This window comes from Aphelocoma coerulescens, chromosome 9 (genome assembly GCF_041296385.1).
Source record: "Aphelocoma coerulescens isolate FSJ_1873_10779 chromosome 9, UR_Acoe_1.0, whole genome shotgun sequence".
NCBI classification, from domain to species: Eukaryota; Metazoa; Chordata; class Aves; order Passeriformes; family Corvidae; genus Aphelocoma; species Aphelocoma coerulescens.
The window spans coordinates 1,206,493-1,231,205 of record NC_091023.1 but is presented as its reverse complement, the minus strand read 5'-3'; the positions used below and the strand labels follow the sequence as shown (position 1 = coordinate 1,231,205).

The following is a 24,713-nucleotide window of genomic DNA, read 5'->3' as shown; positions in this document are numbered from 1 at the left end:
CACAAGCAAAATAAGCCACGCCGGCCACGCAAGCTTCATGAGCATCAACAGTCATGGCCACCAGCTCTGCCCTTCGCAACAATGGAACCTGCAGCCAGATCCAGAGCCACACAAGCCACACAAGGCACATCACCAGTCATGGCCACCATCTCCGCCCTCGGCAACAACGGAACCTGCAGCCAGGAACAAGGCACCTTGTTCCAAAGACCCAGAACCAGACAAGCCACCGCAGCCATGCAATCCCTCTGAGCCACGCGAGCCACGGCCACTGTTGGCCTCGCCCTTGTGCCCCTTGGAATGGCTGCCCAAGCAAAACAAGGCACCTCTGGCCCAGAGCCCAGGACCCAGCAAAAGAAGCCTACAGCACCCGGTATTCCCAGGCGGTCTCCCATCCAAGTACTAACCGGGCCCGACCCTGCTTAGCTTCCGAGATCAGACGAGATCGGGCGTTCTCAGGGTGGTATGGCCGTAGGCACCCCTAAGCCCCACAGCAGCGCTCTCCAGCACACACCAGCGCCTTCCTGCCCTGCCCCAATGCCCCCCGCACCAGGCACACGGCCGCCAGCGCCACTGTCGGCAACAACCCAACCTGCAGCCAGACCCAGAGCCATACAAGCCACTCAAGCTTTTCCAGCCACGCCAACTATGCGAGGACTAACAGTCATGGCCACCAGCTCTGCCCTGCCCTTGGCAAAAACGGAACCTGCAGCCAGATCCAGAGCCACACAAGCCACGCCGGCCACGCAAGCTTCATGAGCATCAACAGTCATGGCCACCAGCTCTGCCCTCCGCAACAATGGAACCTGCAGCCAGATCCAGAGCCACACAAGCCACACAAGGCACATGACCAGTCATGCCCACCATCTCCGCCCTCGGCAACAATGGAACCTGCAGCCAGGAACAAGGCACCTTGTTCCAAAGACCCAGAACCAGACAAGCCACACAAGCCACCGCAGCCATGCAATCCCTCTGAGCCACGCGAGCCACGGCCACTGTTGGCCTCGCCCTTGTGTTCCTTGGCACCGCTGCCCAAGCAAAACAAGGCACCTCTGGCCCAGAGCCCAGGACCCAGCAAAAGAAGCCTACAGCACCCGGTATTCCCAGGCGGTCTCCCATCCAAATACTAACGGGGCCCGACCCTGCTTAGCTTCCGAGATCAGACGAGATCGGGCGTTCTCAGGGTGGTATGGCCGTAGGCACCCCTCAGCCCCACAGCAGCGCTCTCCAGCACACACCAGCGCCTTCCTGCCCTGCCCCAATGCCCCCTGCACCCGGCACACGGCCGCCAGCGCCACTGTCGGCAACAACCCAACCTGCAGCCAGACCCAGAGCCATACAAGCCACTCAAGCTTTTCCCGCCACGCCAACTATGTGAGGACTAACAGTCATGGCCACCAGCTCTTCCCTGCCCTCGGAAACAAGGGAACCTGCAGCCAGATCCAGAGCCACGCAAGCCATGCAAGCCCCATGAGCCACCCTCCCCCTTGTGCCCCTTGGAATGGCTGCCCAAGCAAAACAAGGCACCTCTGGCCCAGAGCCCAGGACCCAGCAAAAGAAGCCTACAGCACCCAGTATTCCCAGGCGGTCTCCCATCCAAGTACTAACCGGGCCCGACCCTGCTTAGCTTCCGAGATCAGACGAGATCGGGTGTTCTCAGGGTGGTATGGCCATAGGCACCCCTCAGCCCCACAGCAGCGCTCTCCAGCACACACCAGCGCCTTCCTGCCCTGCCCCAATGCCCCCCGCACCCGGCACACGGCCGCCAGCGCCACTGTCGGCAACAACCCAACCTGCAGCCAGACCCAGAGCCATACAAGCCACTCAAGCTTTTCCCGCCACGCCAACTATGTGAGGACTAACAGTCATGGCCACCAGCTCTGCCCTGCCCTCGGAAACAAGGGAACCTGCAGCCAGATCCAGAGCCACGCAAGCCATGCAAGCCCCATGAGCCACCCTCGCCCTTGTGCTCCTTGGCACCGCTGCCCAAGCAAAACAAGGCACCTCTGGCCCAGAGCCCAGGACCCAGCAAAAGAAGCCTACAGCACCCAGTATTCCCAGGCGGTCTCCCATCCAAGTACTAACCGGGCCCGACCCTGCTTAGCTTCCGAGATCAGACGAGATCGGGCGTTCTCAGGGTGGTATGGCCGTAGGCACCCCTCAGCCCCACAGCAGCGCTCTCCAGCACACACCAGCGCCTTCCTGCCCTGCCCCAATGCTCCTCGCACCCGGCACACGGCCGCCAGCGCCACTGTCGGCAACAACCCAACCTGCAGCCAGACCGAGCACCACACAAGCCACTCAAGCTTTTCCCGCCACGCCAACTATGTGAGGACTAACAGTCATGGCCACCAGCTCTGCCCTGCCCTCGGCAACAACAGAACCTGCAGCCGGACCAGGAGCCACACAAGCCACATAAGCCACGCCGGCCACACAAGCTTCATGAGCATCAGCAGTCATGGCCACCAGCTCTGGCCTCCGCAACAATGGAACCTGCAGCCAGATCCAGAGCCATACAAGCCACTCAAGCTTTTCCAGCCACGCCAACTATGCGAGGACTAACAGTCATGGCCACCAGCTCTGCCCTGCCCTCGGCAACAACGGAACCTGCAGCCAGGAACAAGGCACCTTGTTCAAAAGACCCAGAACCAGACAAGCCACACAAGCCACCGCAGCCATGCAATCCCTCTGAGCCACGCGAGCCACGGCCACTGTTGGCCTCGCCCTTGTGCCCCTTGGAATGGCTGCCCAAGCAAAACAAGGCACCTCTGGCCCAGAGCCCAGGACCCAGCAAAAGAAGCCTACAGCACCCGGTATTCCCAGGCGGTCTCCCATCCAAGTACTAACCGGGCCCGACCCTGCTTAGCTTCCGAGATCAGACGAGATCGGGCGTTCTCAGGGTGGTATGGCCGTAGGCACCCCTCAGCCCCACAGCAGCGCTCTCCAGCACACACCAGCGCCTTCCTGCCCTGCCCCAATGCCCCCCGCACCCGGCACACGGCCGCCAGCGCCACTGTCGGCAACAATCCAACCTGCAGCCAGACCCAGAGCCATACAAGCCACTCAAGCTTTTCCCGCCACGCCAACTATGTGAGGACTAACAGTCATGGCCACCAGCTCTGCCCTGCCCTCGGAAACAAGGGAACCTGCAGCCAGATCCAGAGCCACGCAAGCCATGCAAGCCCCATGAGCCACCCTCGCCCTTGTGCCCCTTGGAATGGCTGCCCAAGCAAAACAAAGCACCTCTGGCCCAGAGCCCAGGACCCAGCAAAAGAAGCCTACAGCACCCGGTATTCCCAGGCGGTCTCCCATCCAAGTACTAACCGGGCCCGACCCTGCTTAGCTTCCGAGATCAGACGAGATCGGGCGTTCTCAGGGTGGTATGGCCGTAGGCACCCCTCAGCCCCACAGCAGCGCTCTCCAGCACACACCAGCGCCTTCCTGCCCTGCCCCAATGCCCCCCGCACCCGGCACACGGCCGCCAGCGCCACTGTCGGCAGCAACCCAACCTGCAGTCAGACCGAACACCACACAAGCCACTCAAGCTTTTCCAGCCACGCCAACTATGCGAGGACTAACAGTCATGGCCACCAGCTCTGCCCTGCCCTCAGCAACAACAGAACCTGCAGCCAGGAACAAGGCACCTTGTTCCAAAGACCCAGAACAAGACAAGCCACACAAGCCACCGCAGCCATGCAATCCCTCTGAGCCACGCGAGCCACGGCCACTGTTGGCCTCGCCCTTGTGCCCCTTGGAATGGCTTCCCAAGCAAAACAAGGCTCCTCTGGCCCAGAGCCCAGGACCCAGCAAAAGAAGCCTACAGCACCCGGTATTCCCAGGCGGTCTCCCATCCAAGTACTAACCGGGCCCGACCCTGCTTAGCTTCCGAGATCAGACGAGATCGGGCGTTCTCAGGGTGGTATGGCCGTAGGCACCCCTCAGCCCCACAGCAGCGCTCTCCAGCACACACCAGCACCTTCCTGCCCTGCCCCAATGCCCCCCGCACCCGGCACACGGCCGCCAGCGCCACTGTCGGCAACAACCCAACCTGCAGCCAGACCCAGAGCCATACAAGCCACTCAAGCTTTTCCAGCCACGCCAACTATGCGAGGACTAACAGTCATGGCCACCAGCTCTGCCCTGCCCTTGGCAAAAACGGAACCTGCAGCCAGATCCAGAGCCACACAAGCCACATAAGCCACGCAAGCTTCATGAGCATCAACAGTCATGGCCACCAGCTCTGCCCTCCGCAACAATGGAACCTGCAGCCAGATCCAGAGCCACACAAGCCACACAAGGCACATCACCAGTCATGGCCACCATCTCCGCCCTCGGCAACAATGGAACCTGCAGCCAGGAACAAGGCACCTTGTTCCAAAGACCCAGAACCAGACAAGCCACACAAGCCACCGCAGCCATGCAATCCCTCTGAGCCACGCGAGCCACGGCCACTGTTGGCCTCGCCCTTGTGCCCCTTGGAATGGCTGCCCAAGCAAAACAAGGCACCTCTGGCCCAGAGCCCAGGACCCAGCAAAAGAAGCCTACAGCACCCGGTATTCCTAGGCGGTCTCCCATCCAAGTACTAACCGGGCCCGACCCTGCTTAGCTTCCGAGATCAGACGAGATCGGGCGTTCTCAGGGTGGTATGGCCGTAGGCACCCCTCAGCCCCACAGCAGCGCTCTCCAGCACACACCAGCGCCTTCCTGCCCTGCCCCAATGCCCCCCGCACCCGGCACACGGCCGCCAGCGCCACTGTCAGCAACAACCCAACCTGCAGCCAGACCCAGAGCCATACAAGCCACTCAAGCTTTTCCCGCCACGCCAACTATGTGAGGACTAACAGTCACGGCCACCAGCTCTTCCCTGTCCTTGGAAACAACGGAACCTGCAGCTGGATCCAGAGCCACGCAAGCCATGCAAGCCCCATGAGCCACCCTCCCCCTTGTGCTCCTTGGCACCGCTGCCCAAGCAAAACAAGGCACCTCTGGCCCAGAGCCCAGGACCCAGCAAAAGAAGCCTACAGCACCCGGTATTCCCTGGCGGTCTCCCATCCAAGTACTAACCGGGCCCGACCCTGCTTAGCTTCCGAGATCAGACGAGATCGGGCGTTCTCAGGGTGGTATGGCCGTAGGCACCCCTCAGCCCCACAGCAGCGCTCTCCAGCACACACCAGCGCCTTCCTGCCCTGCCCCAATGCTCCTCGCACCCGGCACACGGCCGCCAGCGCCACTGTCGGCAACAACCCAACCTGCAGCCAGACCGAGCACCACACAAGCCACTCAAGCTTTTCCCGCCACGCCAACTATGTGAGGACTAACAGTCATGGCCACCAGCTCTGCCCTGCCCTCGGCAACAACAGAACCTGCAGCCGGACCAGGAGCCACACAAGCCACATAAGCCACGCCGGCCACACAAGCTTCATGAGCATCAGCAGTCATGGCCACCAGCTCTGGCCTCCGCAACAATGGAACCTGCAGCCAGATCCAGAGCCATACAAGCCACTCAAGCTTTTCCAGCCACGCCAACTATGCGAGGACTAACAGTCATGGCCACCAGCTCTGCCCTGCCCTCGGCAACAACGGAACCTGCAGCCAGGAACAAGGCACCTTGTTCAAAAGACCCAGAACCAGACAAGCCACACAAGCCACCGCAGCCATGCAATCCCTCTGAGCCACGCGAGCCACGGCCACTGTTGGCCTCGCCCTTGTGCCCCTTGGAATGGCTGCCCAAGCAAAACAAGGCACCTCTGGCCCAGAGCCCAGGACCCAGCAAAAGAAGCCTACAGCACCCGGTATTCCCAGGCGGTCTCCCATCCAAGTACTAACCGGGCCCGACCCTGCTTAGCTTCCGAGATCAGACGAGATCGGGCGTTCTCAGGGTGGTATGGCCGTAGGCACCCCTCAGCCCCACAGCAGCGCTCTCCAGCACACACCAGCGCCTTCCTGCCCTGCCCCAATGCCCCCCGCACCCGGCACACGGCCGCCAGCGCCACTGTCGGCAACAACCCAACCTGCAGCCAGACCCAGAGCCATACAAGCCACTCAAGCTTTTCCCGCCACGCCAACTATGTGAGGACTAACAGTCATGGCCACCAGCTCTGCCCTGCCCTCGGAAACAAGGGAACCTGCAGCCAGATCCAGAGCCACGCAAGCCATGCAAGCCCCATGAGCCACCCTCGCCCTTGTGCCCCTTGGAATGGCTGCCCAAGCAAAACAAAGCACCTCTGGCCCAGAGCCCAGGACCCAGCAAAAGAAGCCTACAGCACCCGGTATTCCCAGGCGGTCTCCCATCCAAGTACTAACCGGGCCCGACCCTGCTTAGCTTCCGAGATCAGACGAGATCGGGCGTTCTCAGGGTGGTATGGCCGTAGGCACCCCTCAGCCCCACAGCAGCGCTCTCCAGCACACACCAGCGCCTTCCTGCCCTGCCCCAATGCCCCCCGCACCCGGCACACGGCCGCCAGCGCCACTGTCGGCAGCAACCCAACCTGCAGCCAGACCGAACACCACACAAGCCACTCAAGCTTTTCCCGCCACGCCAACTATGCGAGGACTAACAGTCATGGCCACCAGCTCTGCCCTGCCCTCAGCAACAACAGAACCTGCAGCCAGGAACAAGGCACCTTGTTCCAAAGACCCAGAACAAGACAAGCCACACAAGCCACCGCAGCCATGCAATCCCTCTGAGCCACGCGAGCCACGGCCACTGTTGGCCTCGCCCTTGTGCCCCTTGGAATGGCTTCCCAAGCAAAACAAGGCTCCTCTGGCCCAGAGCCCAGGACCCAGCAAAAGAAGCCTACAGCACCCGGTATTCCCAGGCGGTCTCCCATCCAAGTACTAACCGGGCCCGACCCTGCTTAGCTTCCGAGATCAGACGAGATCGGGCGTTCTCAGGGTGGTATGGCCGTAGGCACCCCTCAGCCCCACAGCAGCGCTCTCCAGCACACACCAGCACCTTCCTGCCCTGCCCCAATGCCCCCCGCACCCGGCACACGGCCGCCAGCGCCACTGTCGGCAACAACCCAACCTGCAGCCAGACCCAGAGCCATACAAGCCACTCAAGCTTTTCCAGCCACGCCAACTATGCGAGGACTAACAGTCATGGCCACCAGCTCTGCCCTGCCCTTGGCAAAAACGGAACCTGCAGCCAGATCCAGAGCCACACAAGCCACATAAGCCACGCAAGCTTCATGAGCATCAACAGTCATGGCCACCAGCTCTGCCCTCCGCAACAATGGAACCTGCAGCCAGATCCAGAGCCACACAAGCCACACAAGGCACATCACCAGTCATGGCCACCATCTCCGCCCTCGGCAACAATGGAACCTGCAGCCAGGAACAAGGCACCTTGTTCCAAAGACCCAGAACCAGACAAGCCACACAAGCCACCGCAGCCATGCAATCCCTCTGAGCCACGCGAGCCACGGCCACTGTTGGCCTCGCCCTTGTGCCCCTTGGAATGGCTGCCCAAGCAAAACAAGGCACCTCTGGCCCAGAGCCCAGGACCCAGCAAAAGAAGCCTACAGCACCCGGTATTCCTAGGCGGTCTCCCATCCAAGTACTAACCGGGCCCGACCCTGCTTAGCTTCCGAGATCAGACGAGATCGGGCGTTCTCAGGGTGGTATGGCCGTAGGCACCCCTCAGCCCCACAGCAGCGCTCTCCAGCACACACCAGCGCCTTCCTGCCCTGCCCCAATGCCCCCCGCACCCGGCACACGGCCGCCAGCGCCACTGTCAGCAACAACCCAACCTGCAGCCAGACCCAGAGCCATACAAGCCACTCAAGCTTTTCCCGCCACGCCAACTATGTGAGGACTAACAGTCACGGCCACCAGCTCTTCCCTGTCCTTGGAAACAACGGAACCTGCAGCTGGATCCAGAGCCACGCAAGCCATGCAAGCCCCATGAGCCACCCTCCCCCTTGTGCTCCTTGGCACCGCTGCCCAAGCAAAACAAGGCACCTCTGGCCCAGAGCCCAGGACCCAGCAAAAGAAGCCTACAGCACCCGGTATTCCCAGGCGGTCTCCCATCCAAGTACTAACCGGGCCCGACCCTGCTTAGCTTCCGAGATCAGACGAGATCGGGCGTTCTCAGGGTGGTATGGCCGTAGGCACCCCTCAGCCCCACAGCAGCCCTCTCCAGCACACACCAGCGCCTTCCTGCCCTGCCCCAATGCCCCCTGCACCCAGCACACGGCCGCCAGCGCCACTGTCAGCAACAACCCAACCTGCAGCCAGACCCAGAGCCATACAAGCCACTCAAGCTTTTCCCGCCACGCCAACTATGCGAGGACTAACAGTCATGGCCACCAGCTCTTCCCTGCCCTCGGAAACAAGGGAACCTGCAGCCAGATCCAGAGCCACGCAAGCCATGCAAGCCCCATGAGCCACCCTCCCCCTTGTGCTCCTTGGCACCGCTGCCCAAGCAAAACACGGCACCTCTGGCCCAGAGCCCAGGACCCAGCAAAAGAAGCCTACAGCACCCAGTATTCCCAGGCGGTCTCCCATCCAAGTACTAACCGGGCCCGACCCTGCTTAGCTTCCGAGATCAGACGAGATCGGGCGTTCTCAGGGTGGTATGGCCGTAGGCACCCCTCAGCCCCACAGCAGCGCTCTCCAGCACACACCAGCGCCTTCCTGCCCTGCCCCAATGCCCCCCGCACCCGGCACACGGCCGCCAGCGCCACTGTCGGCAACAACCCAACCTGCAGCCAGACCGAGCACCACACAAGCCACTCAAGCTTTTCCAGCCACGCCAACTATGCGAGGACTAACAGTCATGGCCACCAGCTCTGCCCTGACCTCGGCAACAACAGAACCTGCAGCCGGACCCAGAGCCACGCAAGCCATGCAAGCCCCATGAGCCACCCTCGCCCTTTAGCTCCTTGGCACCGCTGCCCAAGCAAAACAAGGCACCTCTGGCCCAGAGCCCAGGACCCAGCAAAAGAAGCCTACAGCACCCGGTATTCCCAGGCGGTCTCCCATCCAAGTACTAACCGGGCCCGACCCTGCTTAGCTTCCGAGATCAGACGAGATCGGGCGTTCTCAGGGTGGTATGGCCGTAGGCACCCCTCAGCCCCACAGCAGCGCTCTCCAGCACACACCAGCGCCTTCCTGCCCTGCCCCAATGCCCCCTGCACCTGGCACACGGCCGCCAGCGCCACTGTCGGCAACAACCCAACCTGCAGCCAGACCCAGAGCCATACAAGCCACTCAAGCTTTTCCAGCCACGCCAACTATGTGAGGACTAACAGTCATGGCCACCAGCTCTGCCCTGCCCTCGGCAACAACAGAACCTGCAGCCGGACCCAGAGCCACACAAGCCATGCAAGCCCCATGAGCCACCCTCGCCCTTGTGCTCCTTGGCACCGCTGCCCAAGCAAAACAAGGCACCTCTGGCCCAGAGCCCAGGACCCAGCAAAAGAAGCCTACAGCACCCGGTATTCCCAGGCGGTCTCCCATCCAAGTACTAACCGGGCCCGACCCTGCTTAGCTTCCGAGATCAGACGAGATCGGGCGTTCTCGGGGTGGTATGGCCGTAGGCACCCCTCAGCCCCACAGCAGCGCTCTCCAGCACACACCAGCGCCTTCCTGCCCTGCCCCAATGCCCCCTGCACCCAGCACACGGCCGCCAGCGCCACTGTCAGCAACAACCCAACCTGCAGCCAGACCCAGAGCCATACAAGCCACTCAAGCTTTTCCCGCCACGCCAACTATGCGAGGACTAACAGTCATGGCCACCAGCTCTTCCCTGCCCTCGGAAACAAGGGAACCTGCAGCCAGATCCAGAGCCACGCAAGCCATGCAAGCCCCATGAGCCACCCTCCCCTTGTGCTCCTTGGCACCGCTGCCCAAGCAAAACAAGGCACCTCTGGCCCAGAGCCCAGGACCCAGCAAAAGAAGCCTACAGCACCCGGTATTCCCAGGCGGTCTCCCATCCAAGTACTAACCGGGCCCGACCCTGCTTAGCTTCCGAGATCAGACGAGATCGGGCGTTCTCAGGGTGGTATGGCCGTAGGCACCCCTCAGCCCCACAGCAGCGCTCTCCAGCACACACCAGCGCCTTCCTGCCCTGCCCCAATGCCCCCCGCACCCGGCACACGGCCGCCAGCGCCACTGTCGGCAACAACCCAACCTGCAGCCAGACCCAGAGCCATACAAGCCACTCAAGCTTTTCCCGCCACGCCAACTATGTGAGGACTAACAGTCATGGCCACCAGCTCTTCCCTGCCCTCGGAAACAAGGGAACCTGCAGCCAGATCCAGAGCCACGCAAGCCATGCAAGCCCCATGAGCCACCCTCGCCCTTGTGCTCCTTGGCACCGCTGCCCAAGCAAAACAAGGCTCCTCTGGCCCAGAGCCCAGGACCCAGCAAAAGAAGCCTACAGCACCCGGTATTCCCAGGCGGTCTCCCATCCAAGTACTAACCGGGCCCGACCCTGCTTAGCTTCCGAGATCAGACGAGATCGGGCGTTCTCAGGGTGGTATGGCCGTAGGCACCCCTCAGCCCCACAGCAGCGCTCTCCAGCACACACCAGCGCCTTCCTGCCCTGCCCCAATGCCCCCCGCACCCGGCACACGGCCGCCAGCGCCACTGTCGGCAACAACCCAACCTGTCGCCAGACCGAACACCACACAAGCCACTCAAGCTTTTCCAGCCACGCCAACTATGCGAGGACTAACAGTCATGGCCACCAGCTCTTCCCTGCCCTCGGAAACAAGGGAACCTGCAGCCAGATCCAGAGCCACGCAAGCCATGCAAGCCCCATGAGCCACCCTCCCCCTTGTGCTCCTTGGCACCGCTGCCCAAGCAAAACAAGGCACCTCTGGCCCAGAGCCCAGGGCCCAGCAAAAGAAGCCTACAGCACCCAGTATTCCCAGGCGGTCTCCCATCCAAGTACAAACCAGGCCCGACCCTGCTTAGCTTCCGAGATCAGACGAGATCGGGCGTTCTCAGGGTGGTATGGCCGTAGGCACCCCTCAGCCCCACAGCAGCGCTCTCCAGCACACACCAGCGCCTTCCTGCCCTGCCCCAATGCCCCCTGCACCCGGCACACGGCCGCCAGCGCCACTGTCGGCAACAACCCAACCTGCAGCCAGACCGAGCACCACACAAGCCACTCAAGCTTTTCCAGCCACGCCAACTATGCGAGGACTACCAGTCATGGCCACCAGCTCTGCCCTGCCCTCGGCAACAACAGAACCTGCAGCCGGACCCAGAGCCACGCAAGCCATGCAAGCCCCATGAGCCACCCTCGCCCTTGAGCTCCTTGGCACCGCTGCCCAAGCAAAACAAGGCACCTCTGGCCCAGAGCCCAGGACCCAGCAAAAGAAGCCTACAGCACCCGGTATTCCCAGGCGGTCTCCCATCCAAGTACTAACCGGGCCCGACCCTGCTTAGCTTCCGAGATCAGACGAGATCGGGCGTTCTCAGGGTGGTATGGCCGTAGGCACCCCTCAGCCCCACAGCAGCGCTCTCCAGCACACACCAGCGCCTTCCTGCCCTGCCCCAATGCCCCCCGCACCCGGCACACGGCCGCCAGCGCCACTGTCGGCAACAACCCAACCTGCAGCCAGACCCAGAGCCATACAAGCCACTCAAGCTTTTCCCGCCACGCCAACTATGTGAGGACTAACAGTCATGGCCACCAGCTCTTCCCTGCCCTCGGAAACAACGGAACCTGCAGCCGGACCCAGAGCCACACAAGCCACATAAGCCACGCCGGCCACGCAAGCTTCATGAGCATCAACAGTCATGGCCACCAGCTCTGCCCTCCGCAACAATGGAACCTGCAGCCAGATCCAGAGCCATACAAGCCACTCAAGCTTTTCCAGCCACGCCAACTATGCGAGGACTAACAGTCATGGCCACCAGCTCTGCCCTGCCCTCGGCAACAACGGAACCTGCAGCCAGGAACAAGGCACCTTGTTCAAAAGACCCAGAACCAGACAAGCCACACAAGCCACCGCAGCCATGCAATCCCTCTGAGCCACGCGAGCCACGGCCACTGTTGGCCTCGCCCTTGTGCCCCTTGGAATGGCTGCCCAAGCAAAACAAGGCACCTCTGGCCCAGAGCCCAGGACCCAGCAAAAGAAGCCTACAGCACCCGGTATTCCCAGGCGGTCTCCCATCCAAGTACTAACCGGGCCCGACCCTGCTTAGCTTCCGAGATCAGACGAGATCGGGCGTTCTCAGGGTGGTATGGCCGTAGGCACGCCTCAGCCCCACAGCAGCGCTCTCCAGCACACACCAGCGCCTTCCTGCCCTGCCCCAATGCCCCCTGCACCCGGCACACGGCCGCCAGCGCCACTGTCGGCAACAACCCAACCTGCAGCCAGACCCAGAGCCATACAAGCCACTCAAGCTTTTCCAGCCACGCCAACTATGTGAGGACTAACAGTCATGGCCACCAGCTCTGCCCTGCCCTCGGCAACAACAGAACCTGCAGCCGGACCCAGAGCCACACAAGCCATGCAAGCCCCATGAGCCACCCTCGCCCTTGTGCTCCTTGGCACCGCTGCCCAAGCAAAACAAGGCACCTCTGGCCCAGAGCCCAGGACCCAGCAAAAGAAGCCTACAGCACCCGGTATTCCCAGGCGGTCTCCCATCCAAGTACTAACCGGGCCCGACCCTGCTTAGCTTCCGAGATCAGACGAGATCGGGCGTTCTCAGGGTGGTATGGCCGTAGGCACCCCTCAGCCCCACAGCAGCGCTCTCCAGCACACACCAGCGCCTTCCTGCCCTGCCCCAATGCTCCTCGCACCCGGCACACGGCCGCCAGCGCCACTGTCGGCAACAACCCAACCTGCAGCCAGACCCAGAGCCATACAAGCCACTCGAGCTTTTCCAGCCACGCCAACTATGTGAGGACTAACAGTCATGGCCACCAGCTCTGCCCTGCCCTCGGCAACAACAGAACCTGCAGTCGGACCCAGAGCCACACAAGCCACATAAGCCACGCCGGCCACACAAGCTTCATGAGCATCAACAGTCATGGCCACCAGCTCTGCCCTCCGCAACAATGGAACCTGCAGCCAGATCCAGAGCCATACAAGCCACTCAAGCTTTTCCAGCCACGCCAACTATGCGAGGACTAACAGTCATGGCCACCAGCTCTGCCCTGCCCTCGGCAACAACGGAACCTGCAGCCAGGAACAAGGCACCTTGTTCCAAAGACCCAGAACCAGACAAGCCACACAAGCCACCGCAGCCATGCAATCCCTCTGAGCCACGCGAGCCACGGCCACTGTTGGCCTCGCCCTTGTGCCCCTTGGAATGGCTGCCCAAGCAAAACAAGGCACCTCTGGCCCAGAGCCCAGGACCCAGCAAAAGAAGCCTACAGCACCCGGTATTCCCAGGCGGTCTCCCATCCAAATACTAACCGGGCCCGACCCTGCTTAGCTTCCGAGATCAGACGAGATCGGGCGTTCTCAGGGTGGTATGGCCGTAGGCACCCCTCAGCCCCACAGCAGCGCTCTCCAGCACACACCAGCGCCTTCCTGCCCTGCCCCAATGCCCCCTGCACCCGGCACACGGCCGCCAGCGCCACTGTCGGCAACAACCCAACCTGCAGCCAGACCCAGAGCCATACAAGCCACTCAAGCTTTTCCAGCCACGCCAACTATGTGAGGACTAACAGTCATGGCCACCAGCTCTGCCCTGCCCTCAGCAACAACAGAACCTGCAGCCGGACCCAGAGCCACACAAGCCATGCAAGCCCCATGAGCCACCCTCGCCCTTGTGCTCCTTGGCACCGCTGCCCAAGCAAAACAAGGCACCTCTGGCCCAGAGCCCAGGACCCAGCAAAAGAAGCCTACAGCACCCGGTATTCCCAGGCGGTCTCCCATCCAAGTACTAACCGGGCCCGACCCTGCTTAGCTTCCGAGATCAGACGAGATCGGGCGTTCTCAGGGTGGTATGGCCGTAGGCACCCCTCAGCCCCACAGCAGCGCTCTCCAGCACACACCAGCGCCTTCCTGCCCTGCCCCAATGCCCCCTGCCCCCGGCACACGGCCGCCAGCGCCACTGTCAGCAACAACCCAACCTGCAGCCAGACCCAGAGCCATACAAGCCACTCAAGCTTTTCCCGCCACGCCAACTATGCGAGGACTAACAGTCATGGCCACCAGCTCTTCCCTGCCCTCGGAAACAAGGGAACCTGCAGCCAGATCCAGAGCCACGCAAGCCATGCAAGCCCCATGAGCCACCCTCGCCCTTGTGCTCCTTGGCACCGCTGCCCAAGCAAAACAAGGCACCTCTGGCCCAGAGCCCAGGGCCCAGCAAAAGAAGCCTACAGCACCCAGTATTCCCAGGCGGTCTCCCATCCAAGTACAAACCGGGCCCGACCCTGCTTAGCTTCCGAGATCAGACGAGATCGGGCGTTCTCAGGGTGGTATGGCCGTAGGCACCCCTCAGCCCCACAGCAGCGCTCTCCAGCACACACCAGCGCCTTCCTGCCCTGCCCCAATGCCCCCTGCACCCGGCACACAGCCGCCAGCACCACTGTCGGCAACAACCCAACCTGCAGCCAGACCGAGCACCACACAAGCCACTCAAGCTTTTCCAGCCACGCCAACTATGCGAGGACTAACAGTCATGGCCACCAGCTCTGCCCTGCCCTCGGCAACAACAGAACCTGCAGCCGGACCCAGAGCCACGCAAGCCATGCAAGCCCCATGAGCCACCCTCGCCCTTGAGCTCCTTGGCACCGCTGCCCAAGCAAAACAAGGCACCTCTGGCCCAGAGCCCAGGACCCAGCAAAAGAAGCCTACAGCACCCGGTATTCCCAGGCGGTCTCCCATCCAAGTACTAACCGGGCCCGACCCTGCTTAGCTTCCGAGATCAGACGAGATCGGGCGTTCTCAGGGTGGTATGGCCGTAGGCACCCCTCAGCCCCACAGCAGCGCTCTCCAGCACACACCAGCGCCTTCCTGCCCTGCCCCAATGCCCCCTGCACCCGGCACACGGCCGCCAGCGCCACTGTCGGCAACAACCCAACCTGCAGCCAGACCCAGAGCCATACAAGCCACTCAAGCTATTCCAGCCACGCCAACTATGTGAGGACTAACAGTCATGGCCACCAGCTCTGCCCTGCCCTCAGCAACAACAGAACCTGCAGCCGGACCCAGAGCCATACAAGCCACTCAAGCTTTTCCAGCCACGCCAACTATGTGAGGACTAACAGTCATGGCCACCAGCTCTTCCCTGCCCTCGGAAACAAGGGAACCTCAGCCAGATCCAGAGCCACGCAAGCCATGCAAGCCCCATGAGCCACCCTCGCCCTTGTGCCCCTTGGAATGGCTGCCCAAGCAAAACAAGGCACCTCTGGCCCAGAGCCCAGGACCCAGCAAAAGAAGCCTACAGCACCCGGTATTCCCAGGCGGTCTCCCATCCAAGTACTAACCGGGCCCGACCCTGCTTAGCTTCCGAGATCAGACGAGATCGGGCGTTCTCAGGGTGGTATGGCCGTAGGCACCCCTCAGCCCCACAGCAGCCCTCTCCAGCACACACCAGCGCCTTCCTGCCCTGCCCCAATGCCCCCTGCACCCGGCACACGGCCGCCAGCGCCACTGTCGGCAACAACCCAACCTGCAGCCAGACCCAGAGCCATACAAGCCACTCAAGCTTTTCCAGCCACGCCAACTATGTGAGGACTAACAGTCATGGCCACCAGCTCTGCCCTGCCCTCGGCAACAACAGAACCTGCAGCCGGACCCAGAGCCACACAAGCCACACAAGCCCCATGAGCCACCCTCGCCCTTGTGCTCCTTGGCACCGCTGCCCAAGCAAAACAAGGCACCTCTGGCCCAGAGCCCAGGACCCAGCAAAAGAAGCCTACAGCACCCGGTATTCCCAGGCGGTCTCCCATCCAAGTACTAACCGGGCCCGACCCTGCTTAGCTTCCGAGATCAGACGAGATCAGGCGTTCTCAGGGTGGTATGGCCGTAGGCACCCCTCAGCCCCACAGCAGCGCTCTCCAGCACACACCAGCGCCTTCCTGCCCTGCCCCAATGCTCCTCGCACCCGGCACACGGCCGCCAGCGCCACTGTCGGCAACAACCCAACCTGCAGCCAGACCCAGAGCCATACAAGCCACTCAAGCTTTTCCAGCCACGCCAACTATGTGAGGACTAACAGTCATGGCCACCAGCTCTGCCCTGCCCTCGGCAACAACAGAACCTGCAGTCGGACCCAGAGCCACACAAGCCACATAAGCCACGCCGGCCACACAAGCTTCATGAGCATCAACAGTCATGGCCACCAGCTCTGCCCTCCGCAACAATGGAACCTGCAGCCAGATCCAGAGCCATACAAGCCACTCAAGCTTTTCCAGCCACGCCAACTATGCGAGGACTAACAGTCATGGCCACCAGCTCTGCCCTGCCCTCGGCAACAACGGAACCTGCAGCCAGGAACAAGGCACCTTGTTCCAAAGACCCAGAACCAGACAAGCCACACAAGCCACCGCAGCCATGCAATCCCTCTGAGCCACGCGAGCCACGGCTACTGTTGGCCTCGCCCTTGTGCCCCTTGGAATGGCTGCCCAAGCAAAACAAGGCACCTCTGGCCCAGAGCCCAGGACCCAGCAAAAGAAGCCTACAGCACCCGGTATTCCCAGGCGGTCTCCCATCCAAATACTAACCGGGCCCGACCCTGCTTAGCTTCCGAGATCAGACGAGATCGGGCGTTCTCAGGGTGGTATGGCCGTAGGCACCCCTCAGCCCCACAGCAGCGCTCTCCAGCACACACCAGCGCCTTCCTGCCCTGCCCCAATGCCCCCTGCACCCGGCACACGGCCGCCAGCGCCACTGTCGGCAACAACCCAACCTGCAGCCAGACCCAGAGCCATACAAGCCACTCAAGCTTTTCCAGCCACGCCAACTATGTGAGGACTAACAGTCATGGCCACCAGCTCTGCCCTGACCTCGGAAACAACAGAACCTGCAGCCGGACCCAGAGCCACGCAAGCCATGCAAGCCCCATGAGCCACCCTCGCCCTTGTGCTCCTTGGCACCGCTGCCCAAGCAAAACAAGGCACCTCTGGCCCAGAGCCCAGGACCCAGCAAAAGAAGCCTACAGCACCCGGTATTCCCAGGCGGTCTCCCATCCAAGTACTAACCGGGCCCGACCCTGCTTAGCTTCCGAGATCAGACGAGATCGGGCGTTCTCAGGGTGGTATGGCCGTAGGCACCCCTCAGCCCCACAGCAGCGCTCTCCAGCACACACCAGCGCCTTCCTGCCCTGCCCCAATGCCCCCTGCACCCGGCACACGGCCGCCAGCGCCACTGTCGGCAACAACCCAACCTGCAGCCAGACCCAGAGCCATACAAGCCACTCAAGCTTTTCCCGCCACGCCAACTATGCGAGGACTAACAGTCATGGCCACCAGCTCTTCCCTGCCCTCGGAAACAAGGGAACCTGCAGCCAGATCCAGAGCCACGCAAGCCATGCAAGCCCCATGAGCCACCCTCCCCCTTGTGCTCCTTGGCACCGCTGCCCAAGCAAAACAAGGCACCTCTGGCCCAGAGCCCAGGACCCAGCAAAAGAAGCCTACAGCACCCGGTATTCCCAGGCGGTCTCCCATCCAAGTACTAACCGGGCCCGACCCTGCTTAGCTTCCGAGATCAGACGAGATCGGGCGTTCTCAGGGTGGTATGGCCGTAGGCACCCCTCAGCCCCACAGCAGCGCTCTCCAGCACACACCAGCGCCTTCCTGCCCTGCCCCAATGCCCCCTGCACCCGGCACACGGCCGCCAGCGCCACTGTCAGCAACAACCCAACCTGCAGCCAGACCCAGAGCCATACAAGCCACTCAAGCTTTTCCCGCCACGCCAACTATGTGAGGACTAACAGTCATGGCCACCAGCTCTTCCCTGCCCTCGGAAACAAGGGAACCTGCAGCCAGATCCAGAGCCACGCAAGCCATGCAAGCCCCATGAGCCACCCTCGCCCTTGTGCTCCTTGGCACCGCTGCCCAAGCAAAACAAGGCTCCTCTGGCCCAGAGCCCAGGACCCAGCAAAAGAAGCCTACAGCACCCGGTATTCCCAGGCGGTCTCCCATCCAAGTACTAACCGGGCCCGACCCTGCTTAGCTTCCGAGATCAGACGAGATCGGGCGTTCTCAGGGTGGTATGGCCGTAGGCACCCCTCAGCCCCACAGCAGCGCTCTCCAGCACACACCAGCGCCTTCCTGCCCTGCCCCAATGCCCCCCGCACCCGGCACACGGCCGCCAGCGCCACTGTCGGCAACAACCCAACCTGTCGCCAGACCGAACACCACACAAGCCACTCAAGCTTTTCCAGCCACGCCAACTATGCGAGGACTAACAGTCATGGCCACCAGCTCTTCCCTGCCCTCGGAAACAAGGGAACCTGCAGCCAGATCCAGAGCCACGCAAGCCATGCAAGCCCCATGAGCCACCCTCCCCCTTGTGCTCCTTGGCACCGCTGCCCAAGCAAAACAAGGCACCTCTGGCCCAGAGCCCAGGGCCCAGCAAAAGAAGCCTACAGCACCCAGTATTCCCAGGCGGTCTCCCATCCAAGTACAAACCGGGCCCGACCCTGCTTAGCTTCCGAGATCAGACGAGATCGGGCGTTCTCAGGGTGGTATGGCCGTAGGCACCCCTCAGCCCCACAGCAGCGCTCTCCAGCACACACCAGCGCCTTCCTGCCCTGCCCCAATGCCCCCTGCACCCGGCACACGGCCGCCAGCGCCACTGTCGGCAACAACCCAACCTGCAGCCAGACCGAGCACCACACAAGCCACTCAAGCTTTTCCAGCCACGCCAACTATGCGAGGACTAACAGTCATGGCCACCAGCTCTGCCCTGCCCTCGGCAACAACAGAACCTGCAGCCGGACCCAGAGCCACGCAAGCCATGCAAGCCCCATGAGCCACCCTCGCCCTTTAGCTCCTTGGCACCGCTGCCCAAGCAAAACAAGGCACCTCTGGCCCAGAGCCCAGGACCCAGCAAAAGAAGCCTACAGCACCCGGTATTCCCAGGCGGTCTCCCATCCAAGTACTAACCGGGCCCGACCCTGCTTAGCTTCCGAGATCAGACGAGATCGGGCGTTCTCAGGGTGGTATGGCCGTAGGCACCCCTCAGCCCCACAGCAGCGCTCTCCAGCACACACCAGCGCCTTCCTGCCCTGCCCCAATGCCCCCTGCACCCGGCACACGGCCGCCAGCGCCACTGTCGGCAACAACCCAACCTGCAGCCAGACCCAGAGCCATACAAGCCACTCAAGCTTTTCCAGCCACGCCAACTATGTGAGGACTAACAGTCATGGCCACCAGCTCTGCCCTGCCCTCAGCAACAACAGAACCTGCAGCCGGACCCAGAGCCACACAAGCCATGCAAGCCCCATGAGCCACCCTCGCCCTTGTGCTCCTTGGCACCGCTGCCCAAGCAAAACAAGGCACCTCTGGCCCAGAGCCCAGGACCCAGCAAAAGAAGCCTACAGCACCCGGTATTCCCAGGCGGTCTCCCATCCAAGTACTAACCGGGCCCGACCCTGCTTAGCTTCCGAGATCAGACGAGATCGGGCGTTCTCAGGGTGGTATGGCCGTAGGCACCCCTCAGCCCCACAGCAGCGCTCTCCAGCACACACCAGCGCCTTCCTGCCCTGCCCCAATGCCCCCTGCACCTGGCACACGGCCGCCAGCGCCACTGTCAGCAACAACCCAACCTGCAGCCAGACCCAGAGCCATACAAGCCACTCAAGCTTTTCCCGCCACGCCAACTATGCGAGGACTAACAGTCATGGCCACCAGCTCTTCCCTGCCCTCACAAACAAGGGAACCTGCAGCCAGATCCAGAGCCACGCAAGCCATGCAAGCCCCATGAGCCACCCTCCCCCTTGTGCTCCTTGGCACTGCTGCCCAAGCAAAACAAGGCACCTCTGGCCCAGAGCCCAGGACCCAGCAAAAGAAGCCTACAGCACCCGGTATTCCCAGGCGGTCTCCCATCCAAGTACTAACCGGGCCCGACCCTGCTTAGCTTCCGAGATCAGACGAGATCGGGCGTTCTCAGGGTGGTATGGCCGTAGGCACCCCTCAGCCCCACAGCAGCGCTCTCCAGCACACACCAGCGCCTTCCTGCCCTGCCCCAATGCCCCCCGCACCCGGCACACGGCCGCCAAGGCCACTGTCGGCAACAACCCAACCTGCAGCCAGACCCAGAGCCATACAAGCCACTCAAGCTTTTCCCGCCACGCCAACTATGTGAGGACTAACAGTCATGGCCACCAGCTCTTCCCTGCCCTCGGAAACAAGGGAACCTGCAGCCAGATCCAGAGCCACGCAAGCCATGCAAGCCCCATGAGCCACCCTCGCCCTTGTGCTCCTTGGCACCGCTGCCCAAGCAAAACAAGGCTCCTCTGGCCCAGAGCCCAGGACCCAGCAAAAGAAGCCTACAGCACCCGGTATTCCCAGGCGGTCTCCCATCCAAGTACTAACCGGGCCCGACCCTGCTTAGCTTCCGAGATCAGACGAGATCGGGCGTTCTCAGGGTGGTATGGCCGTAGGCACCCCTCAGCCCCACAGCAGCGCTCTCCAGCACACACCAGCGCCTTCCTGCCCTGCCCCAATGCCCCCCGCACCCAGCACACGGCCGCCAGCGCCACTGTCGGCAACAACCCAACCTGTCGCCAGACCGAACACCACACAAGCCACTCAAGCTTTTCCAGCCACGCCAACTATGCGAGGACTAACAGTCATGGCCACCAGCTCTTCCCTGCCCTCGGAAACAAGGGAACCTGCAGCCAGATCCAGAGCCACGCAAGCCATGCAAGCCCCATGAGCCACCCTCGCCCTTGTGCTCCTTGGCACCGCTGCCCAAGCAAAACAAGGCACCTCTGGCCCAGAGCCCAGGGCCCAGCAAAAGAAGCCTACAGCACCCAGTATTCCCAGGCGGTCTCCCATCCAAGTACTAACCGGGCCCGACCCTGCTTAGCTTCCGAGATCAGACGAGATCGGGCGTTCTCAGGGTGGTATGGCCGTAGGCACCCCTCAGCCCCACAGCAGCGCTCTCCAGCACACACCAGCGCCTTCCTGCCCTGCCCCAATGCCCCCTGCACCCGGCACACGGCCGCCAGCGCCACTGTCGGCAACAACCCAACCTGCAGCCAGACCGAGCACCACACAAGCCACTCAAGCTTTTCCAGCCACGCCAACTATGCGAGGACTAACAGTCATGGCCACCAGCTCTGCCCTGCCCTCGGCAACAACAGAACCTGCAGCCGGACCCAGAGCCACGCAAGCCATGCAAGCCCCATGAGCCACCCTCGCCCTTGAGCTCCTTGGCACCGCTGCCCAAGCAAAACAAGGCACCTCTGGCCCAGAGCCCAGGACCCAGCAAAAGAAGCCTACAGCACCCGGTATTCCCAGGCGGTCTCCCATCCAAGTACTAACCGGGCCCGACCCTGCTTAGCTTCCGAGATCAGACGAGATCGGGCGTTCTCAGGGTGGTATGGCCGTAGGCACCCCTCAGCCCCACAGCAGCGCTCTCCAGCACACACCAGCGCCTTCCTGCCCTGCCCCAATGCCCCCTGCACCCGGCACACGGCCGCCAGCGCCACTGTCGGCAACAACCCAACCTGCAGCCAGACCCCGAGCCATACAAGCCACTCAAGCTTTTCCAGCCACGCCAACTATGTGAGGACTAACAGTCATGGCCACCAGCTCTGCCCTGCCCTCAGCAACAACAGAACCTGCAGCCGGACCCAGAGCCACACAAGCCATGCAAGCCCCATGAGCCACCCTCGCCCTTGTGCTCCTTGGCACCGCTGCCCAAGCAAAACAAGGCACCTCTGGCCCAGAGCCCAGGACCCAGCAAAAGAAGCCTACAGCACCCGGTATTCCCAGGCGGTCTCCCATCCAAGTACTAACCGGGCCCGACCCTGCTTAGCTTCCGAGATCAGACGAGATCGGGCGTTCTCAGGGTGGTATGGCCGTAGGCACCCCTCAGCCCCACAGCAGCCCTCTCCAGCACACACCAGCGCCTTCCTGCCCTGCCCCAATGCCCCCTGCACCCGGCACACGGCCGCCAGCGCCACTGTCGGCAACAACCCAACCTGTCGCCAGACCGAACACCACACAAGCCACTCAAGCTTTTCCAGCCACGCCAACTATGCGAGGACTAACAGTCATGGCCACCAGCTCTTCCCTGCCCTCGGAAACAAGGGAACCTGCAGCCAGATCCAGAGCCACGCAAGCCATGCAAGCCCCATGAGCCACCCTCCCCCTTGTGCTCCTTGGCACCGCTGCCCAAGCAAAACAAGGCACCTCTGGCCCAGAGCCCAGGGCCCAGCAAAAGAAGCCTACAGCACCCAGTATTCCCAGGCGGTCTCCCATCCAAGTACTAACCGGGCCCGACCCTGCTTAGCTTCCGAGATCAGACGAGATCGGGCGTTCTCAGGGTGGTATGGCCGTAGGCACCCCTCAGCCCCACAGCAGCGCTCTCCAGCACACACCAGCGCCTTCCTGCCCTGCCCCAATGCCCCCTGCACCCGGCACACGGCCGCCAGCGCCACTGTCGGCAACAACCCAACCTGCAGCCAGACCGAGCACCACACAAGCCACTCAAGCTTTTCCAGCCACGCCAACTATGCGAGGACTAACAGTCATGGCCACCAGCTCTGCCCTGCCCTCGGCAACAACAGAACCTGCAGCCGGACCCAGAGCCACGCAAGCCATGCAAGCCCCATGAGCCACCCTCGCCCTTGAGCTCCTTGGCACCGCTGCCCAAGCAAAACAAGGCACCTCTGGCCCAGAGCCCAGGGCCCAGCAAAAGAAGCCTACAGCACCCAGTATTCCCAGGCGGTCTCCCATCCAAGTACTAACCGGGCCCGACCCTGCTTAGCTTCCGAGATCAGACGAGATCGGGCGTTCTCAGGGTGGTAGGGCCGTAGGCACCCCTCAGCCCCACAGCAGCGCTCTCCAGCACACACCAGCGCCTTCCTGCCCTGCCCCAATGCCCCCTGCACCCGGCACACGGCCGCCAGCGCCACTGTCGGCAACAACCCAACCTGCAGCCAGACCGAGCACCACACAAGCCACTCAAGCTTTTCCAGCCACGCCAACTATGCGAGGACTAACAGTCATGGCCACCAGCTCTGCCCTGCCCTCGGCAACAACAGAACCTGCAGCCGGACCCAGAGCCACGCAAGCCATGCAAGCCCCATGAGCCACCCTCGCCCTTGAGCTCCTTGGCACCGCTGCCCAAGCAAAACAAGGCACCTCTGGCCCAGAGCCCAGGACCCAGCAAAAGAAGCCTACAGCACCCGGTATTCCCAGGCGGTCTCCCATCCAAGTACTAACCGGGCCCGACCCTGCTTAGCTTCCGAGATCAGACGAGATCGGGCGTTCTCAGGGTGGTATGGCCGTAGGCACCCCTCAGCCCCACAGCAGCGCTCTCCAGCACACACCAGCGCCTTCCTGCCCTGCCCCAATGCCCCCTGCACCCGGCACACGGCCGCCAGCGCCACTGTCGGCAACAACCCAACCTGCAGCCAGACCCAGAGCCATACAAGCCACTCAAGCTTTTCCAGCCACGCCAACTATGTGAGGACTAACAGTCATGGCCACCAGCTCTGCCCTGCCCTCGGCAACAACAGAACCTGCAGTCGGACCCAGAGCCACACAAGCCACATAAGCCACGCCGGCCACACAAGCTTCATGAGCATCAACAGTCATGGCCACCAGCTCTGCCCTCCGCAACAATGGAACCTGCAGCCAGATCCAGAGCCATACAAGCCACTCAAGCTTTTCCAGCCACGCCAACTATGCGAGGACTAACAGTCATGGCCACCAGCTCTGCCCTGCCCTCGGCAACAACAGAACCTGCAGCCGGACCCAGAGCCACGCAAGCCATGCAAGCCCCATGAGCCACCCTCCCCCTTGTGCTCCTTGGCACCGCTGCCCAAGCAAAACAAGGCACCTCTGGCCCAGAGCCCAGGACCCAGCAAAAGAAGCCTACAGCACCCGGTATTCCCAGGCGGTCTCCCATCCAAGTACTAACCGGGCCCGACCCTGCTTAGCTTCCGAGATCAGACGAGATCAGGCGTTCTCAGGGTGGTATGGCCGTAGGCACCCCTCAGCCCCACAGCAGCGCTCTCCAGCACACACCAGCGCCTTCCTGCCCTGCCCCAATGCCCCCCGCACCCGGCACACGGCCGCCAGCGCCACTGTCAGCAACAACCCAACCTGCAGCCAGACCCAGAGCCATACAAGCCACTCAAGCTTTTTCCGCCACGCCAACTATGCGAGGACTAACAGTCATGGCCACCAGCTCTGCCCTGCCCTCGGCAACAACAGAACCTGCAGCCAGATCCAGAGCCACGCAAGCCATGCAAGCCCCATGAGCCACCCTCGCCCTTGTGCCCCTTGGAATGGCTGCCCAAGCAAAACAAGGCACCTCTGGCCCAGAGCCCAGGACCCAGCAAAAGAAGCCTACAGCACCCGGTATTCCCAGGCGGTCTCCCATCCAAGTACTAACCGGGCCCGACCCTGCTTAGCTTCCGAGATCAGACGAGATCGGGCGTTCTCAGGGTGGTATGGCCGTAGGCACCCCTCAGCCCCACAGCAGCGCTCTCCAGCACACACCAGCGCCTTCCTGCCCTGCCCCAATGCCCCCTGCACCCGGCACACGGCCGCCAGCGCCACTGTCGGCAACAACCCAACCTGCAGCCAGACCCAGAGCCATACAAGCCACTCA

General features: G+C 62.4%; 46 non-coding genes across 46 annotated transcripts; all 46 read right to left on the bottom strand.

Moving 5' to 3' along the window:
• Positions 1-355: 355 nt before the first annotated feature.
• On the bottom strand, positions 356-474 carry LOC138115202 (5S ribosomal RNA). The gene has a single exon (XR_011153117.1). It is a non-coding gene; the product is annotated as a 5S ribosomal RNA (ribosomal RNA).
• Positions 475-1,079: 605 nt separating this feature from the next.
• On the bottom strand, positions 1,080-1,198 carry LOC138115674 (5S ribosomal RNA). The gene has a single exon (XR_011153585.1). It is a non-coding gene; the product is annotated as a 5S ribosomal RNA (ribosomal RNA).
• A 358-nt stretch (positions 1,199-1,556) lies between these two features.
• LOC138115379 (5S ribosomal RNA) lies at positions 1,557-1,675 on the bottom strand. Its single transcript, XR_011153294.1, has one exon. It is a non-coding gene; the product is annotated as a 5S ribosomal RNA (ribosomal RNA).
• Positions 1,676-2,033: 358 nt separating this feature from the next.
• LOC138115422 (5S ribosomal RNA) lies at positions 2,034-2,152 on the bottom strand. Its single transcript, XR_011153336.1, has one exon. It is a non-coding gene; the product is annotated as a 5S ribosomal RNA (ribosomal RNA).
• Positions 2,153-2,795: 643 nt separating this feature from the next.
• On the bottom strand, positions 2,796-2,914 carry LOC138115201 (5S ribosomal RNA). Its single transcript, XR_011153116.1, has one exon. It is a non-coding gene; the product is annotated as a 5S ribosomal RNA (ribosomal RNA).
• Positions 2,915-3,272: 358 nt separating this feature from the next.
• LOC138115200 (5S ribosomal RNA) lies at positions 3,273-3,391 on the bottom strand. The gene has a single exon (XR_011153115.1). It is a non-coding gene; the product is annotated as a 5S ribosomal RNA (ribosomal RNA).
• A 420-nt stretch (positions 3,392-3,811) lies between these two features.
• On the bottom strand, positions 3,812-3,930 carry LOC138115199 (5S ribosomal RNA). The gene has a single exon (XR_011153113.1). It is a non-coding gene; the product is annotated as a 5S ribosomal RNA (ribosomal RNA).
• A 605-nt stretch (positions 3,931-4,535) lies between these two features.
• Positions 4,536-4,654, bottom strand: LOC138115365 (5S ribosomal RNA). Its single transcript, XR_011153280.1, has one exon. It is a non-coding gene; the product is annotated as a 5S ribosomal RNA (ribosomal RNA).
• A 358-nt stretch (positions 4,655-5,012) lies between these two features.
• On the bottom strand, positions 5,013-5,131 carry LOC138115310 (5S ribosomal RNA). The gene has a single exon (XR_011153224.1). It is a non-coding gene; the product is annotated as a 5S ribosomal RNA (ribosomal RNA).
• Positions 5,132-5,774: 643 nt separating this feature from the next.
• LOC138115198 (5S ribosomal RNA) lies at positions 5,775-5,893 on the bottom strand. Its single transcript, XR_011153112.1, has one exon. It is a non-coding gene; the product is annotated as a 5S ribosomal RNA (ribosomal RNA).
• A 358-nt stretch (positions 5,894-6,251) lies between these two features.
• LOC138115197 (5S ribosomal RNA) lies at positions 6,252-6,370 on the bottom strand. Its single transcript, XR_011153111.1, has one exon. It is a non-coding gene; the product is annotated as a 5S ribosomal RNA (ribosomal RNA).
• A 420-nt stretch (positions 6,371-6,790) lies between these two features.
• On the bottom strand, positions 6,791-6,909 carry LOC138115196 (5S ribosomal RNA). Its single transcript, XR_011153110.1, has one exon. It is a non-coding gene; the product is annotated as a 5S ribosomal RNA (ribosomal RNA).
• Positions 6,910-7,514: 605 nt separating this feature from the next.
• LOC138115364 (5S ribosomal RNA) lies at positions 7,515-7,633 on the bottom strand. The gene has a single exon (XR_011153278.1). It is a non-coding gene; the product is annotated as a 5S ribosomal RNA (ribosomal RNA).
• A 358-nt stretch (positions 7,634-7,991) lies between these two features.
• Positions 7,992-8,110, bottom strand: LOC138115195 (5S ribosomal RNA). The gene has a single exon (XR_011153109.1). It is a non-coding gene; the product is annotated as a 5S ribosomal RNA (ribosomal RNA).
• A 358-nt stretch (positions 8,111-8,468) lies between these two features.
• Positions 8,469-8,587, bottom strand: LOC138115420 (5S ribosomal RNA). The gene has a single exon (XR_011153334.1). It is a non-coding gene; the product is annotated as a 5S ribosomal RNA (ribosomal RNA).
• Positions 8,588-8,945: 358 nt separating this feature from the next.
• On the bottom strand, positions 8,946-9,064 carry LOC138115194 (5S ribosomal RNA). The gene has a single exon (XR_011153107.1). It is a non-coding gene; the product is annotated as a 5S ribosomal RNA (ribosomal RNA).
• Positions 9,065-9,422: 358 nt separating this feature from the next.
• On the bottom strand, positions 9,423-9,541 carry LOC138115455 (5S ribosomal RNA). Its single transcript, XR_011153367.1, has one exon. It is a non-coding gene; the product is annotated as a 5S ribosomal RNA (ribosomal RNA).
• Positions 9,542-9,898: 357 nt separating this feature from the next.
• LOC138115193 (5S ribosomal RNA) lies at positions 9,899-10,017 on the bottom strand. The gene has a single exon (XR_011153106.1). It is a non-coding gene; the product is annotated as a 5S ribosomal RNA (ribosomal RNA).
• A 358-nt stretch (positions 10,018-10,375) lies between these two features.
• LOC138115191 (5S ribosomal RNA) lies at positions 10,376-10,494 on the bottom strand. The gene has a single exon (XR_011153104.1). It is a non-coding gene; the product is annotated as a 5S ribosomal RNA (ribosomal RNA).
• A 358-nt stretch (positions 10,495-10,852) lies between these two features.
• LOC138115505 (5S ribosomal RNA) lies at positions 10,853-10,971 on the bottom strand. Its single transcript, XR_011153417.1, has one exon. It is a non-coding gene; the product is annotated as a 5S ribosomal RNA (ribosomal RNA).
• A 358-nt stretch (positions 10,972-11,329) lies between these two features.
• LOC138115190 (5S ribosomal RNA) lies at positions 11,330-11,448 on the bottom strand. Its single transcript, XR_011153103.1, has one exon. It is a non-coding gene; the product is annotated as a 5S ribosomal RNA (ribosomal RNA).
• A 643-nt stretch (positions 11,449-12,091) lies between these two features.
• On the bottom strand, positions 12,092-12,210 carry LOC138115189 (5S ribosomal RNA). Its single transcript, XR_011153101.1, has one exon. It is a non-coding gene; the product is annotated as a 5S ribosomal RNA (ribosomal RNA).
• A 358-nt stretch (positions 12,211-12,568) lies between these two features.
• On the bottom strand, positions 12,569-12,687 carry LOC138115188 (5S ribosomal RNA). The gene has a single exon (XR_011153100.1). It is a non-coding gene; the product is annotated as a 5S ribosomal RNA (ribosomal RNA).
• A 643-nt stretch (positions 12,688-13,330) lies between these two features.
• LOC138115449 (5S ribosomal RNA) lies at positions 13,331-13,449 on the bottom strand. Its single transcript, XR_011153362.1, has one exon. It is a non-coding gene; the product is annotated as a 5S ribosomal RNA (ribosomal RNA).
• Positions 13,450-13,807: 358 nt separating this feature from the next.
• On the bottom strand, positions 13,808-13,926 carry LOC138115187 (5S ribosomal RNA). The gene has a single exon (XR_011153099.1). It is a non-coding gene; the product is annotated as a 5S ribosomal RNA (ribosomal RNA).
• A 358-nt stretch (positions 13,927-14,284) lies between these two features.
• LOC138115518 (5S ribosomal RNA) lies at positions 14,285-14,403 on the bottom strand. The gene has a single exon (XR_011153429.1). It is a non-coding gene; the product is annotated as a 5S ribosomal RNA (ribosomal RNA).
• Positions 14,404-14,761: 358 nt separating this feature from the next.
• LOC138115186 (5S ribosomal RNA) lies at positions 14,762-14,880 on the bottom strand. The gene has a single exon (XR_011153098.1). It is a non-coding gene; the product is annotated as a 5S ribosomal RNA (ribosomal RNA).
• A 471-nt stretch (positions 14,881-15,351) lies between these two features.
• LOC138115185 (5S ribosomal RNA) lies at positions 15,352-15,470 on the bottom strand. Its single transcript, XR_011153097.1, has one exon. It is a non-coding gene; the product is annotated as a 5S ribosomal RNA (ribosomal RNA).
• Positions 15,471-15,828: 358 nt separating this feature from the next.
• LOC138115378 (5S ribosomal RNA) lies at positions 15,829-15,947 on the bottom strand. Its single transcript, XR_011153293.1, has one exon. It is a non-coding gene; the product is annotated as a 5S ribosomal RNA (ribosomal RNA).
• Positions 15,948-16,590: 643 nt separating this feature from the next.
• On the bottom strand, positions 16,591-16,709 carry LOC138115448 (5S ribosomal RNA). Its single transcript, XR_011153361.1, has one exon. It is a non-coding gene; the product is annotated as a 5S ribosomal RNA (ribosomal RNA).
• Positions 16,710-17,067: 358 nt separating this feature from the next.
• On the bottom strand, positions 17,068-17,186 carry LOC138115184 (5S ribosomal RNA). Its single transcript, XR_011153095.1, has one exon. It is a non-coding gene; the product is annotated as a 5S ribosomal RNA (ribosomal RNA).
• A 358-nt stretch (positions 17,187-17,544) lies between these two features.
• LOC138115183 (5S ribosomal RNA) lies at positions 17,545-17,663 on the bottom strand. Its single transcript, XR_011153094.1, has one exon. It is a non-coding gene; the product is annotated as a 5S ribosomal RNA (ribosomal RNA).
• Positions 17,664-18,021: 358 nt separating this feature from the next.
• LOC138115182 (5S ribosomal RNA) lies at positions 18,022-18,140 on the bottom strand. Its single transcript, XR_011153093.1, has one exon. It is a non-coding gene; the product is annotated as a 5S ribosomal RNA (ribosomal RNA).
• A 358-nt stretch (positions 18,141-18,498) lies between these two features.
• On the bottom strand, positions 18,499-18,617 carry LOC138115517 (5S ribosomal RNA). Its single transcript, XR_011153428.1, has one exon. It is a non-coding gene; the product is annotated as a 5S ribosomal RNA (ribosomal RNA).
• Positions 18,618-18,975: 358 nt separating this feature from the next.
• On the bottom strand, positions 18,976-19,094 carry LOC138115180 (5S ribosomal RNA). Its single transcript, XR_011153091.1, has one exon. It is a non-coding gene; the product is annotated as a 5S ribosomal RNA (ribosomal RNA).
• Positions 19,095-19,452: 358 nt separating this feature from the next.
• LOC138115179 (5S ribosomal RNA) lies at positions 19,453-19,571 on the bottom strand. Its single transcript, XR_011153089.1, has one exon. It is a non-coding gene; the product is annotated as a 5S ribosomal RNA (ribosomal RNA).
• Positions 19,572-19,929: 358 nt separating this feature from the next.
• Positions 19,930-20,048, bottom strand: LOC138115178 (5S ribosomal RNA). The gene has a single exon (XR_011153088.1). It is a non-coding gene; the product is annotated as a 5S ribosomal RNA (ribosomal RNA).
• A 358-nt stretch (positions 20,049-20,406) lies between these two features.
• On the bottom strand, positions 20,407-20,525 carry LOC138115177 (5S ribosomal RNA). Its single transcript, XR_011153087.1, has one exon. It is a non-coding gene; the product is annotated as a 5S ribosomal RNA (ribosomal RNA).
• A 358-nt stretch (positions 20,526-20,883) lies between these two features.
• On the bottom strand, positions 20,884-21,002 carry LOC138115419 (5S ribosomal RNA). Its single transcript, XR_011153333.1, has one exon. It is a non-coding gene; the product is annotated as a 5S ribosomal RNA (ribosomal RNA).
• Positions 21,003-21,360: 358 nt separating this feature from the next.
• LOC138115176 (5S ribosomal RNA) lies at positions 21,361-21,479 on the bottom strand. Its single transcript, XR_011153086.1, has one exon. It is a non-coding gene; the product is annotated as a 5S ribosomal RNA (ribosomal RNA).
• Positions 21,480-21,837: 358 nt separating this feature from the next.
• LOC138115173 (5S ribosomal RNA) lies at positions 21,838-21,956 on the bottom strand. The gene has a single exon (XR_011153085.1). It is a non-coding gene; the product is annotated as a 5S ribosomal RNA (ribosomal RNA).
• Positions 21,957-22,314: 358 nt separating this feature from the next.
• Positions 22,315-22,433, bottom strand: LOC138115418 (5S ribosomal RNA). Its single transcript, XR_011153332.1, has one exon. It is a non-coding gene; the product is annotated as a 5S ribosomal RNA (ribosomal RNA).
• A 358-nt stretch (positions 22,434-22,791) lies between these two features.
• On the bottom strand, positions 22,792-22,910 carry LOC138115528 (5S ribosomal RNA). Its single transcript, XR_011153439.1, has one exon. It is a non-coding gene; the product is annotated as a 5S ribosomal RNA (ribosomal RNA).
• A 358-nt stretch (positions 22,911-23,268) lies between these two features.
• On the bottom strand, positions 23,269-23,387 carry LOC138115172 (5S ribosomal RNA). Its single transcript, XR_011153084.1, has one exon. It is a non-coding gene; the product is annotated as a 5S ribosomal RNA (ribosomal RNA).
• Positions 23,388-23,968: 581 nt separating this feature from the next.
• LOC138115377 (5S ribosomal RNA) lies at positions 23,969-24,087 on the bottom strand. The gene has a single exon (XR_011153292.1). It is a non-coding gene; the product is annotated as a 5S ribosomal RNA (ribosomal RNA).
• A 358-nt stretch (positions 24,088-24,445) lies between these two features.
• LOC138115171 (5S ribosomal RNA) lies at positions 24,446-24,564 on the bottom strand. The gene has a single exon (XR_011153083.1). It is a non-coding gene; the product is annotated as a 5S ribosomal RNA (ribosomal RNA).
• Positions 24,565-24,713: the final 149 nt, after the last annotated feature.